Genomic DNA, 14,790 nt, shown 5'->3' with positions numbered 1-14,790 from the left:
GAAGATTGTCATACTTTTGACTGTTCATTCACTCACTCATCAAACATTTTTAGCCAGATACTGTGCTAAATCCTGGGGATACAAGAATAAGAGTTAACAACCAGTTCAGCTAAGAACCTTGACTTCCTGGATTTGTGTAATCTATAATCCAGTTCAAACAAGCATCCTCTAACATCCCCCTGTGTTGTGGGGAGGAAGGTGGTTAGGAAGGACAGCTCAAGCACCAGGGGCAGCAAGGTTAATCAAGCAGAACAGAAGGTCAAAGTCCCTGAAGAGGAGTAAAATGCCAATACACCAGGGGAGTCTGGAACCAAGGCATTGCAACCTCTCCCTGGGAATGTTGACTGGGACCTATGAAAGCAGAAACACAGAGCCAATTAGGTTACAGGCACTGTCACTAAAATTCATTGAGCCAAAATTATCATTCAACTGAACAAGGCAAGAATTTAGTTAAGCAGATCTTTTGAGAATGCCTGCAGAGTCACTGGAATGAGTTGCTGACATTCTTCATCAACAGAGAAAATGTTGCCAGGGTGCCTGCAACAAAACAGATTTATATGATGCTACTCCTGACTCTCCAGACACCTGCCCACCTGAAGCAGAAAGATTAAAGTCAGCCTGGGACACACTTCCTGATTTTAAAAATAAACATTCTCCAGGTTTTGAAAGGTGTTTCAAAGGCAACACTTTACACAAGTCATACCCTAGAGTGTCCATATTTTGTATTTTCTGTACCCTGTGAATATTTTGCATATTACAGATAGGAAGATATTCAGTGTTGACTTCGGATATAAAGGGAGTACATCCTTGAGAAGGAGAGTAGAAAGTCCTTGTCCAGTCTTTTTGCCCAAGTCATCATCTGTTTTCTGTTCATTAGACATTAGTAGAGGGTCTCCTCTGTTCAGCACTGTGCTGGGTACCAGGGTGATGCAGCAGGAGGGCAGGAAGAGGTAGATAATAAAGGACATGACAGGTATTCCTTTATACACTTCCAGCCTAGTGGAAGTGGTGTAGGTTGGGTTCCTTGGTCAGTTCCCTGAGATAGAGAACTCGGGGCAAGAAGTTTATTGGGGCTTAGCCGGGTGTGGTGACCCACGTCTGTAATCCCAGCACTTTGGGAGGCTGAGGTGGGTGAATCACAAGGTCAAGAGATCAAGACCATCCTGACCAACATGGTGAAACCCCGTCTCTACTAAAAATACAAAAATTAGCTGGACATGGTGGTGCACATCTGTAGTCTCAGCTACTCGGGAGGCTGAAACAGGAGAATTGCTTGAATCTGCGAGGCGGAGGTTGTAGTGAGCTAAGATTGCACCACTGCACTCTAGCCTGGTGACAGAGCGAGACTCTGTCTCAAAAAAAAAAAAAAGACGTTTATTGGGGGCATATACCCCAAAACAACATCTGTGTGTGACTGAAGGAAGCACGCAGAGTTAGGAAGTTGAACTATAATGCAACATAAGCCTGAGCAGGCTCCATGGGACACTCAGAAGCTGAGATGCCCTTCAGAGATATCTCAAGTTGAGGCCAGGGAGAGGTGTGTGTGCCCTTTACTGAATGTCATAGGGTGTGGGCCTCCCCCAGAGAGGGGGAGCAGCCTTACAAAAGACAGCTCCCTTCTGCATAGGGACATTTCTGAGAAGGAACTAAGCCTGGAGCTTTCAGCAAAGCAACACTCCTAGAAGTTGGGAAAATGCGAACCTTAGGCTTGCACGTGGGGATCTTGGCAGCACACCACAGCATCCACTACAAGGGAGCATAACACAGTAGCACAAAGGGTGGTGTGACATTATGGTGCTGTTTAGAAGGTACAGATGGGGTAGAAAGAGCAGAAGGTGGAGGGACTACATCTGATAGGGAGCAAGGAAAGCCTCCTGTGGAGGTTGAGGCCCCTGAATATGCACAAGCCTTCCGCCCCCACCCCCACCCCTGGGAGAAGAGCTAAGGTAATTAAATCACAGATTCCCAGTTGATGGGGAAGGAGGATGGAGTAGATGGGAGGAAATGAGATATCTGCAATTATCTCCTTCCTCAGCACTTCCAGAGTCCCAGCCCCAGCTGGCAATCAGTTCTGACTGCCACTGTTAAAGGTCTTCTTAGGTCAGGAACCCCTTATGCTATGGGTAGAGCAATGGCCACAATGGGCCTTCAGATGTGTCCACTGGCTGCCCAGCTAACTGACTGGCTTACCTGATGGAACAAGCCCTGTTTGGTCCTGGAACAAACCAACCCAAGGTCATCCCAGAATCTACAATGCCTCCCATTTTCAAAATTATTTCTTCCTATCAAGCCAAGTTATTCACCCCTTTTTCAAGTATGGCTGTTGAGACTTGTGAAACTAGTCACCTTTCTGGGATCAGGGTGGATGGAGCTCAGGATGTGAGGAAGTGCACGAGGCTCCACTCTTTAGCAAAGCAAAAAGAATTTTTAGAATGTTTTAAGATTTATCCTTCTGTTTGGGATGCCTCCGGGCTAAAGGAAACAAATATTCCATGGATTTACTCCAAAAGAGAAACATGTCCCCTTGTCCCAGTTTATATTTCTGCTCAAAAAGCTGCTGTTAACAGCTGAATACTGGTTTCCCTTCTCAGTGCTCTGTATACACTTGCATGCTGCAACATACAGGTTTCTATGCCAAGGTTCAAAAGCATTGCTTTAAGTAAATGAAATTAAACAAAGCAAAGCACTTTGTTTAATTTCAGATAAAGCCTCATTTTCCTACATGTGAAATAGAGACTGGTTCTACTCAACAATCTTTGATTGCCAGGCCCTTCTATGCTAAGAGTTACTGAATTACATTGATCTGAAACAACTAAATTGAGACCCACTGAAAGGTATAATAGTTACACATTGCTGCATAATAAACTATCCTTACATTCAGTAGCTTAAAACAACCAACATGTGGCTCATGCCTACAATCCCAGCACTTTGGGAGGCAGTGGTTGATGCATCACTTGAGGCCAGTAGTTCAAGATCGGCCTGGTCAATATGGCAAAATCCCATCTCCATTAAAAATGTAAAAATTAGGGGTGTGTTGGGGCATGTCTGTAAATTCAGCTGCTCAGGTGGCTGAGGCACAAAAATCCCCTGAATCCAAGAGGTGGAGATTGTAGTGAGCCGAGATCACACAATTGCACTCCAGCCTGGTTGATACAGTGAGACTCAAAAAAAACCCAGAACAAACACAACAACCAACATGTATATGTCACAGTTTCTTTAAGTCAGAAGTGAGAGCAGATCTACTGGGTGGCTCTGCTTGAAGTCTCTCAAGAAGTTGCAGTCAGGATGTTGACCGGGGTTGCAAACATTTTAAGGCTTGGCTGGGGTTTGCAGATCCACTTCTAAGATGCTTCAACTTGCACAGCTGTTGGAAGGATGCCTCAGTTCTATGCCACGTGGACCTTTATTTGTGTTATGGCAGGTGGCTACCAATGGAGCAAGCGACTCAAGAAAGAGTGGCCACAATGGAAACCACAACACCTTTTATGGCTTAGTCTCAGAAGTAACACAGAATAAGTCTCTGTCATATTCTGTCTATTAGAAGCAAGTCACCAAGTCCAGCCCATAATAAAGGGGAGGCAGATCACAGGATTGGATATATTTCAAAACCACCGTAGAAGGGAAGGTGAGGGAGTGTTACATAGAGCTACAGAGTGATACCTAAGCAAAGATGTGCTTTGCAGTCTTATCTTGGTGCCAGTGCCACCCCAGTACCCTCCCATATTCCCACCACACTTCGTTGGCTCAGCTTCTTAGGTGTGTTCTCACCTCTCATCAATCCATCCAAGCCTTTTTATCCCTCCCAAAGCTCTCTGTGCCCCGAAGATGATCAAAACAGCTGATGCACTAATCCCCTCCCAGGTAACCAGCATTTCATTAGAGAAACCTGCCTCTGTTGGTGAAAATGAGAGTTCTCTTGGAGGAGGAATTAATGTAAAGGGAGGTTCCTTGGAGAACATTGTGGGTGGCTGCTCAATGTACTCACAATATAGTGCCTCTTCCAAGGAGCTTGCATGCATCAAAGGAACAAAAGTCAATGTCCTGACCAGACACTTCCCAAAAGAAGACATATGAATGCCAACAAACTTATGTAAAAATGCAAATGGTCAACATTGGTAATCATCAGTGAAATGAAAATCAAAATCACAATGAGTTACCATCTCACACCAATTAGAATGACTTTTGTTAAAAAGTCATCAACAGATGCTGGTGAGGTCATGGAGAAAAGACACCAATACTGTTATGGTAAAGTAAATTAGTCCAGTCACTCTGGAGAGCAGTTGGGAGATTTCTCAAAGAACTACAAGTTGAATTATCATTCAATTAAGCAATCCCATTACTGGGTATATACTCAACAGAAATTAAATCATTTTCCTGAAAAGACACATGCACTCATATGTTCATCATAGTGCTATTCAAAATAGAAAAACATGGACTCAACCCAGGTGACTAACAATGGTGGATTGGATTTTTTTAAATGTGGTACATATGTAGCATAGAATACTATGCAGCCATAAAAAAGAACAAAATTATGTCCTTTGTAGCACCATAAATGCAGTTGGAGGAGGCCACTGTCCTAAGCTAACTAACACAGAAATGGGAAACCAATACTGCATATGCTCACATATAAGTAGTTGCTAAACATGGGAACACATGGGCATAAAGATGGAAACAACAGACATTGGGGACCACTAGAGTGAGGAGAGAGGGATGGGGGCAAGAGCTAAAAAACTATTTATATCTCAGATACTATGCTCACTACCAGCATGACAGGTTCCGTCATACCCTGAACCTCAGCATCACGCAATATACCTCTGTAACAATTCTGCACGTGTACCCCCAATTGTAAAATAAAAGTTGAAAAAGAAAAGAACTGGAAGTCCTAACCACAGCAATCTGGCATGAGAAATAAAAGGCATCCAAATAGTAAGAGAGAAAGTCAAACTATCTCTGTTTGCAGATGATAAGATTCTATACCTAGAAAACCTACATCTGATAAACAACTTCAGCAGAGTTTCAGGATGCAAAATCAAGGTACAAAAATCAGTAGCATTTCTTTACACCAACAGCGTCCAAGCTGATAGCCAAGTCAAGAATGCAGTCTCATTCACAATAGACACAAAATGAATAAAACACCTAGGAATACAGCTAACCAGGGAGGTGAAAAAGCCCTACAAGGAGAATTACAAAACACTGCTCAAAGAAATCAGAGATGACACAAACAAAAGGAAAAACATTTCATGCTCATGGATAGGAAGTATGAATATTGTTAAAATGGCCATACTGCCAAAAGCAATTTACAGAGTCAATGCTATTCCTATCAAACTACCAATGACATTCTTCAGAGAACTAAAAAAAAAGTATTTTAAATCTCATACGGAATCAAAAAAGAGCCTGGATCACCAAGACAATTTGAAGCAAAAGGAACAAAGCTGAAGGCATCACATTACCCAACTTCAAACTATACTATGAGGCTACAGTAACCAAAACAGCATGATATTGGTACAAAAATAGACCAATAGAATAGAATAGAGAGCCTAGAAATAAATCTACACACTTACAGTCACATGATCTTTCACAAAGTTGACAAAAACAAGCAGTGGGGAAAGGACTTTCTAGTTAATGAATGGTGCTGGGATAATTGGTAGCTATATCCAGAACACTGAAGCTGGACCTCTTCCTTTCACCATATACAAAAATCAACTCAAGATGTATTAAATACTTAAGTGTACAACCTAAAACTATAAAATCTGGATGATAGCCTGGCAAAGATTTCATGATGAAGACACCAAAAACAATAGCAACAAAAGCAAAAGTTGACAGATGGGACCTAATTAAATTAAAGAACTCTGCACAGCAAAAGAAACTATTAAGAGAATAAACAGACAACCTACAGAATAGGAGAAAATATGTGCAAACTATGCCTCCAACAAAGGTCTAATGTCCAGAATCTATGAGTAACTTAAATTTATAAGCAAAAACCAAACAACCTCATTAAAGAGTGGGTAAAGGACATGAACAGAAACTTTTCAAAAGAAAACATACACGTGGCCAACAAGCATATGAAAAAATGGCCAACATCACTAGCCATTGGAGAAATCCAAATCAAAACCACAATGAGATACCATCTCACACCAGTCAGATCGGCTATGATTTAAAAGTCTAAAAAACAGATGCTGATGAGGTTGAGGAGCAAAGAGAATGCTTATACATGGCTGGTAGGAATGTAAATTAGTTCAGCTATTGTGGAAGGCAGTGTGGTAATTTCTCAAGGAACTTAAAAGAGAAGTACCATTCAACCCAGTAATTCATTATTGGGTATATACCCCAAGTAATATAAATTGTTCTATCATAAAGACACATGCACACATATGTTAACTGCAGCACTAGTCACCTTAGCAAAGACCTGGAATCCACCTAAATGCCCATCAACAGTAGACTGGATAAAGGAAATGTGCATATACACCATGGAATACTATATAGCCGTAAAAAGAATGAGGTCATGTCCTTTGCAGCAACATGGATGTAGCTGGAGGACATTATCCTAAATGAACTAATTTAGGAACAGAAAAACAAATACTGCATGTTTTCACTTATAAGTAGGAACTAAACACTGAGTACACATAAACACAAAGAAGGGAACAACAGACATCGGGGCCTAATTGAAGGTGGAGGGTGGGAGAAGAGAGAGGATCAAAAACTACCCATCAGGTATTATACTTGTTATCCAGGTGAAAAAGTAATCTGTACAACAAACCTTTGTTACATACAATTTACATATATAATAAACATGCACATGCACACACAAAAGTTGAAAAAAAAATAAAATTCAAAATCAATACAAAAAAAAGAGAAAAAAAGAAAAAGCATTTAAGGCTATAAAAAATAAAATAAAATAAATATCCAATATGCTGCATTTCTCCAAGACTGTTCTGCTCCCTACTAACCTCTGTGATAGGATAAGTACTAAGCCTAGTGATGGCTCACCCCAGAGAAGTCCTTCCTATCTGCCTCTGCATTGGGACCACAAACCCAAGAGAGATTGAGTTCCTACTGAGTGAGCACAGTTTTGCTCCCTGAGCTCCTGTCTCTTCTCCCATGTTTCATCTTTTGAGCTGAGCCACCTCCCACCCCAGAGTGGAAAGCAAACTCAAACCCATTTCTTGGAGTCCTTCTGGGCTGGATTTTGGAGGCTCCTCCTCCTAGGCCACCATTAAAAACTGTATTCTCTGGAGACCTACCCAACCAGGCCTGAATCCAGCAGGAACATGGACAGTTGGACCTGTAGCTGATTGGCAGTTTGCAGATTGAGCGTCAGTGGTTGGTTCCAAATACCAGATGATAGAAAAAGCCCTGCTGATATTTTTGGGTACCCAAAGAGTTCTCTCTCTTCCACTTCACCCTTCCAATCAACCTTCTTATTTGTGTTAAGGCCCAGCTGAGAGCTTCTCTCAGCTTGCCTTCTCACTTTCAGGACCAATCTAGCATCTAGGCTTAGTAACATGAGGGCTAAGGGCTAGATCTCTTTCTCCATCTTTTACTTCCCTGCCTGGCCCTTACCATACACATATTTGGGCTCTAATGTTCTCTAATTAGACAATTGCAAGGGCCTTTCTACCACCTTCCAGGTTCTGCTTGGTGCACTTCCAACAATACATTGCTGCTAGCATACCCCCTCCAGTCATGTGCCCCAACGACTTTCAGTGGCTCTTTAATGTGTCTCTCAAATGAAGGATGCATTCTACTCCCTAGGTCTTCCAGCCTCATTCCTACCACTTGACTTCCTCCTTAGATGGGGTTCTCCAGAAAAATTAAACTACAGGTGGGTTTCCAAACAGATTCTGACATTTTCCCACCTTTGCTCATGTTGTTCTCTCACCTGTAATATTTCCTTTCTTACTCTACTTCCATTTCTTTTTTCGAGACAGAGTCTCGCTCTGTCAACCCAGGCTGGAGTGCAATGGCATCATCTTGGCTCACTATAACCTCTACCTCTGAGGCTGAAGAAATTCTCCTGCCCTAGCCTCCCAAGTAGCTGGAATTATAAGCATGCACCACCACAAACAGCTAATTTTTTTGTATTTTTAGTAGAGATGGGGTTTCACCATGTTGGCCAGGTTGGTCTCAAACTCCTGACCTCAAATGATCTGCCCGCCTTGGCCTCCCAAAGTGTTGGGATTCCAGGCGTGAGCCACCATGCCCAGTCTCTACTTCCATTTCTTTGTCCTTCAAATTTCTCATCGCTTTCACTTCGAGCCATGTCCCTCATGCGCACATATAAATAATTATGTCCAAAATTTTAACAAATCAAAATTTGCTAAAAGGACAACAACATATCATAGTCAAACAGGGTTTATCCCAGAATGTAAGGTTGGTTTACCATTAAGAAATCAATCAATGTAATTCATTGTATTCATTTTTGTTTTTTTTGAGATGGAGTCTCACTCTGTCACCCAGGCTGGAGTGCAGTGGCACAACCTCGGCTCACTGCAACCTTCACCTTGTTCAAGCAGTTCTCCTGCCTCAGCCTCCCAAGTAGCTGGGATTACAGGTAAGCACCACCACACCTGATTAATTTTTTATATTTTTAGTAGAGATGGGGTTTCACCATGTTGACTAGGCTGGTCTTGAACTCCTGACCTCAAGTGCTCCACCTGCCTCAGCCTCCCAAACTGCTGGGATTCCAGGAGTGAGCCACTGCGCCAGCCCATTGTGTTCATTTTCTATTGCTGTGTAAGAAATTGCCATGACTTTAGCAGTTCAGAACGACTCAAATTTGTTTTAAGTTTCTGTAGATCAGAAGTCAAAGCCAAATTCTCTGCTCAGCATCTTAACAGGCTGAAATCAGAGTTGGCCATAGCTGAGGTTCTCATGTGGGGCTCAAGTTTCCTGCTCAAGTTTGGAATTTCCATAGCCTTTTATTAAACCTCTTTCTATAGCCTGTTTCATTTCATAAATGCTTGTGTCTTTGTCTTATCCCCACCATGTTCTCTATGCTGAAGGCTGAAACTGTCCTCTTTTTTCTGTTTCGTGGACCTGAACTAAGAAGTTCAAGTGCACTGGTGCGTTCCTCTTTTGCTTGAGCATTTTATAACAGTGAATAAAGTGTCATCTTCAGTTATCTATTTCTACCATTTTGCCACAGTCCTTGTCTGCATTCTTCTCACTGGGCAGCACTTTCCCCAGTCTGATTGTCAGCATTTCTGACAGCTGTTTGGTATGGCTTTCAATTAGAGACAGCCATCTATAAAAGGTACATTGCCATACAGCCCATTATGGCTCTGAAGCAACAATTAACAATTATTTATAATCTAGTGGGCCAAAGTATTTTTTTTTAGAGCTCTTACCTGAACATGGCTCTGCCATTTCTGGATAAAACTTTCATTTTAAGAAACTGCATCCAGGAAATTGAACTAGACAATGACATATCTGAGAAACTGGAACAAATACCCACATCCCCAACTAGGGGGTTATCCTCTGGCACACAGGTACAAATAGTGCTATACTTCTCTCCCCATTTCAGCTCAACCTACTTCTTTTTACTTTCCAGTAATGGGTGTAGCTGAGCTTCTACCTCCCTTCTCCCATAGAGATCTCTAACGGGATGAAGTGAGCCCGTCAAGGAGGGACAGGTACACAATACTAGTTAACAGCTCAGGCTTTAGAGCCCAATTGCCTGGGTTTGAATCCCAGGACACATTTCTTAATATTTTGTACCTCAGTTTACTTACCTGTAAAATGGGGACAATAATACCTATCTGAGGCCAGGGGTAGTGGCTCATGCCTGTAATCCCAACACTTGAGGTCAGGAGTTCAAGATCAGCCTGGCCAACGTGGTGAAACACTGTCTCTAACTAAAAATATAGAAATTAGCTGGGCATGGTGGTACATGCCTGAAATCGCAGCTACTTGGGAGGCTGAGGTGGGAGAATCACTTTAACCCAGGAGGCAGAGGTTGCAGTGAGCCGAAATCATGCCATTTCACTCCAGCCTGGGTGACAGAGCAAGACTCCATCTCAAAAAAAAAAACAAAAAAAACAAAAAACACCCATGAAAACAAAAACAAACCTTATCTGATAAGCTTATTCCCAAGACAAAATGAGTTAATTCATTTAAAACAATGATTGGCACATAGTAAGTACTCAGTAGTAAAGGTTAACTACTGTTATTATCTATAGAACTTTTGTTCTCAACCTGGGTTGTATGTTCAAATTAATTGATTTGAAAGATTCTGAAAAATGCTGAGGCTCAGAACCGCATCCTAGATCAGAGCTTCTCAGCCTTGGTACCACTGACATTTTGAGCAGGGAATTCTTTGTTGTGGAGGACTTTCCTGTGCACTGTGAGATGTTTAGCAGCATTACTGGTCTTTACCCATTAGATGTCAATAACAAGCCCTCACTCCTCAAGCTGTGATAATGAAAAAAGTTTCCAGACATTGTTAAATATTCATCCCCTAGTTGGGGGTAACTGGGAGATCCATCCACTGGCCTAGATCAATTAAATCATCATCTCTGGAGATGGGGGCTTGGGCATGGGTCTTCCCAAGGGGAGATTCAGGTTTTGTGGGGCTTAATGCTTATAAAATTTTGGGATCTTTCTGTAAGAAAAATAACACAGGTTATAAATACAAATTTACATATGGAAGTGAATAGAATATTAGAATGTTTCGAATGAGTAAAAAAAGACAATAATTATTATTTATATGGGGATTTATATCCCTTTTATTTGAGATCACTGTGGGCAAATTACCAGCAGAAATTCTTCTTGATCACAACCTGGCTTTCTCTCCCCACCTAGGATACTGTACCAGTTTCAGCACTCACAGGAGCCTGTGTGATTGAGGTACCCTAAAGTCTAAATGTTCTGAGCAAGCTTCATGGTGAATTTACCTCTGGGCCTTCTCCTGCTGCAGTGCACTAGCTCTGGATGGAATCCCAGCCCAGCAGAACAAGCACAAGGCCCACAAGGCCCTAGCCACCTTAATCACAATTTCAGAAAACTTGGCATTGGAAGGTAGGTTGGAGGTAGGCAGCGAGCACAGCAAGAGGGAATTGAGATTGCAGCCAAAAGGAGTTTGGTCGCCCCACACTAGAAGAAAGCCGCTCCAGCCACTCTGCTGAGCTTTGATTTTCAGCATCAGGCCTGATATCCTTGGCAGGGTAAGTGGGAGAAATTTAGGACTGGGGTGGTGAAGGCCAGGCAACAAGGAGAGGTATACCTCATAAGTCAGTAGGATCACCCTCCATATTCCTCAGGAACATTAAGTCCTAGGTTGGCCCAAGAAACCAAATGAACCAAGCAACCAAGTGACAGGCCACACAGGCACCCAGCAGGCATAACTAGGGAGTCAGACTTCAGGTCTTAGAGAGTAGACTTACTTCTGAGCTCCATGAGATGAGGTTGTCAGGGAGACTAAGCCTGTGATATACTCAACTAGTCAGAATGGGATCAAGAACTGTGAGAGGAGAAGTGGCTAAGACTATGTGTAGAGGTCCACAGTGAATGCAACTGGGAATTACAGAGGATGAGAGAATGAGGCCAGAGCTGACCCAGGGTAATAACCACTAAACAGAGGCTCCCTTGAACCTGTGGATGGAGCATGGAGCTAGGTAGTCCCTCCAAGCTCTTCATAACACCAGGGGCTGCCCATGGAAGCATCACGGAACTTGCTAAGATAAAGGGTTGAGGGATTTTTAGACCCTTGAAATCAAGAGTTAGGCCCTACCACCACCAATCCAGTCACCTACCACCATCTGGATTGGGCAGATACTCATTTATCAGAACTGGAGATGAGAACAATTTGACTGTGAGCTTTGCTCCTCAAGGTTAGATGGGTCCACCAAGGATTATGTAGGCTATTTCTGCTAATTCCCATCTTTAGCACAGTGTTAATAGAGTATCTATGTTATCAACATTGTTACTGCTGTTGTGTCAGGAACTTGACAAGTACTGCATTTTCATTCTAACAAGAACAGACTCCTTTTCTTCTGGAATTCCTCACAGAGTAGACTGTTGGGTAAGGTTTTTGGGGAGATTGATTATAGCACATGGAATGGAATCCGGCACAAGGTAAAGAGAGAGTTTTCTGGTCTCCTTCCCTGGATAACTGTACTCCTCCCCTCATCCCACCTGTGTTGCTTTTATCCCTGGGTATGATTGCATGTGCTCTAATCTTTATATTATAAACCTTTAAGGAAGAGGCAAACTGCAGATTAAGAAGGTATGTGTAGTTGATACCCTAGTCAAGCAAGTCATGCCAATGAACCAAAAGAATCCCCACGGTGGCTCCAAGTGTTCTTCCAGTCACGGGTATTTGAATCACTCGGCTAACTAGAAAATTAATTTTAACCAGTTATTTCATCCACTTTGCCATCCTTTTATCAAATATTTCTTCAAAAAAATTTTAGGCGGCCAGGCATAGTGGCTCACACCTGTAATCCCAGCACTCTGGGAGACTGAGGCGAGTGGATCACCTGAGGTCAGCCATTTGAGACCATAGTGCCTGGCCAACATGGTGAAACCCTGTCTCCACTAAAAATACAAAAATTAGCTGGATGTGGTGGTGCATGCCTGTAATCCCAGCTATTAGGGAGGCTGAGGCAGGAGAGTTGCTTGAATCTGGGAGGCTGAGGTTGCTGTAAGCCAAGATCACACCACTGCACTCCAGCCTGGGTGACAGAGTGAGATTCTCTCTCGAAAAAAAAAATTTCTTTATGGACATGAGTTAATCTTCTTTTTCCTTTCCTTGCCCACCCACTGGTAATCCTGAAAATAGTTAATAAAGTGGTCCAAAGAAGGCAATGGTAGAAAGAAAAGCAACAAGTTTGAATAGTTTTCAAATTAGAACTTCAAACCATATCTTTTTTTTTTTTTTTTTTTTGAGACAGAGTTTCGCTCTTGTTACCCAGGCTGGAGTGCAATGACGTGATCTCGGCTCACAGCAACCTCCGCCTCCTGGGTTCAGGCAATTCTCCTGCCTCAGCCTCCTGAGTAGCTGGGATTACAGGCATGCGCCACCATGCCCAGCTAATTTTTTTTGTATCTTTAGTAGAGACGGGGTTTCACCATGTTGACCAGGATGGTCTCAATCTCTTGACCTCGTGATCCACCTGCCTCGGCCTCCCAAAGTGCTGGGATTACAGGCTTGAGCCACCGCGCCTGGCCTCAAACCATATCTTAAGCAATGAGGACAAGTTGCATAACATTAGAAGAATGTTTTTCCTCCCCAAATAACCAAAGTTTTCCCTGTCATATTCCTAATTATAGAGACTCATGTTTCCTATAGAAAGTTGCTGTCTTATCCAGGTTTTCAGCTTTGTTATTTGCAAAGCATAGCATTCAGAGGCCGGGTGCAGTGGCTCATGCCTGTAATCCCAGTACTTTTCAAGGTGAGGTGGGTGGATCTCCTGAGGTCAGGAGTTCGAGACCAGCCTAGCCAACACGGTGAAACCACATCTGTACTAAAAATACAAAAATTAGCCAGATTTGGTGATGCGTACCTGTAATCCCAGCTACTTGGGAGGCCAAGGCAGAAGAATTGCTTGAACCCTGGAGGCGTAGGTTGCAGTGAGCCAGTACTGCACCACTGCACTCCAGCCTGGGCGACAGAGCAAGCCTCCATCTCAAAAAAGAATAGTGTTTGGATCTTTCTTTGAATTATGTTTATCCTCTAACACTACCTCTTTCTATGATTTTACTTTTAACCTTTCCAATACATTTTAGAGATCTGATGTTTCACCCTACTCCGCAACAAACAAGCTGCTATATCTACAGCATACTAAATGAAAGTTACAAAGGAGTTAGAGAATTGTGCCCCTCATAGGATCTTTTCCATTACTATTTTCCCAACTGTATTGGAGTTGGATCCCAAGTCTGTCAGAACTAGGCCTGTCTGGCTTTGACATCTAAACTCTATTCACTCCCTCCCACTGCCCATTTTTAAAGAAGGAGCAACAGGAGAAACAGATGCTAATGATGATTTGCTTTTGAGGAAATTCAGTATTGGCTTTTCATACTTTTGAATGTAACTCTATATCTAGATATTATTAATAGTTAATAAAGTAATGTCCTATAAATGTCTGTAATAGCTACCTCCCCGGGTTGCTATTACAGACATTAAATATCACTGATGTGTCAGGCACTTTATGTATAATATGGAGATAAATAACCATAATGTATATAAAGTGGCTGGCACATCAGTGATATTTATTAAATAGTAATTACTATTGATACTATAAATTTGCTCCAACTCTGGAGATAGACTGGATTTGAGTCCTAGCCCTGATTGTGTGATATTGAGCAACTTATTCAAAGTCACAAGGCCTCAGTTTCCTCATCTATAGATGGCAGAAAATAGTGCCTACTTCATAGTATTGTTGTGAAGATTAAAAATCATAAAGCTATTATAAGGTAATTAACATTGTGCCTATCACACAGTAAATTATAAATAAACATTAGTTATATTAATGTTATTACGAGGTACTTTTCATTCTGTTTTTTCTGGTTTGTCCTTGATGTCATCATGCATACTACTTCCTTGTAAATGACTCCACCTGCCTTTTTTTTTTTCCAATTGACATATCCATCCTTTTGAAATTCTGAAAATTTCAAATTCTGAAATCTGATTGGAAGATTTTCAATCTTCCTTCCTTCTGATCTTTATTGTTATAAGGAAGGCATAGTACTTGTCAGGAATGTTGGTTGCTGAAACAACAGCAGCAATAATGTTGATCATATAGACACTGTCTATTAAGCACGCTAAAGATGATAATTAGCAGAAAGAGCCTA

The 14,790-nt window shown here is 42.0% G+C and overlaps 1 pseudogene across 1 annotated transcript in view; it reads right to left on the bottom strand.

The window, feature by feature from the left end:
- Nucleotides 1-14,790, bottom strand: part of LOC118149555 (peptidyl-prolyl cis-trans isomerase NIMA-interacting 4 pseudogene) — a 131,341-nt pseudogene that overhangs the window by 72,834 nt on the left and 43,717 nt on the right. Inside the window, exon 3 of the transcript XR_013529735.1 lies at nt 1-14,790. This exon is cut by the window's left edge and continues 30,529 nt beyond it; it is cut by the window's right edge and continues 23,365 nt beyond it. The product of XR_013529735.1 is annotated as a peptidyl-prolyl cis-trans isomerase NIMA-interacting 4 pseudogene (transcript).

The sequence above is a fragment of the Callithrix jacchus genome, chromosome 19 (genome assembly GCF_049354715.1).
Source record: "Callithrix jacchus isolate 240 chromosome 19, calJac240_pri, whole genome shotgun sequence".
Taxonomy (NCBI): Eukaryota; Metazoa; Chordata; class Mammalia; order Primates; family Cebidae; genus Callithrix; species Callithrix jacchus.
This window is presented reverse-complemented; position numbering and strand designations above follow the sequence as displayed.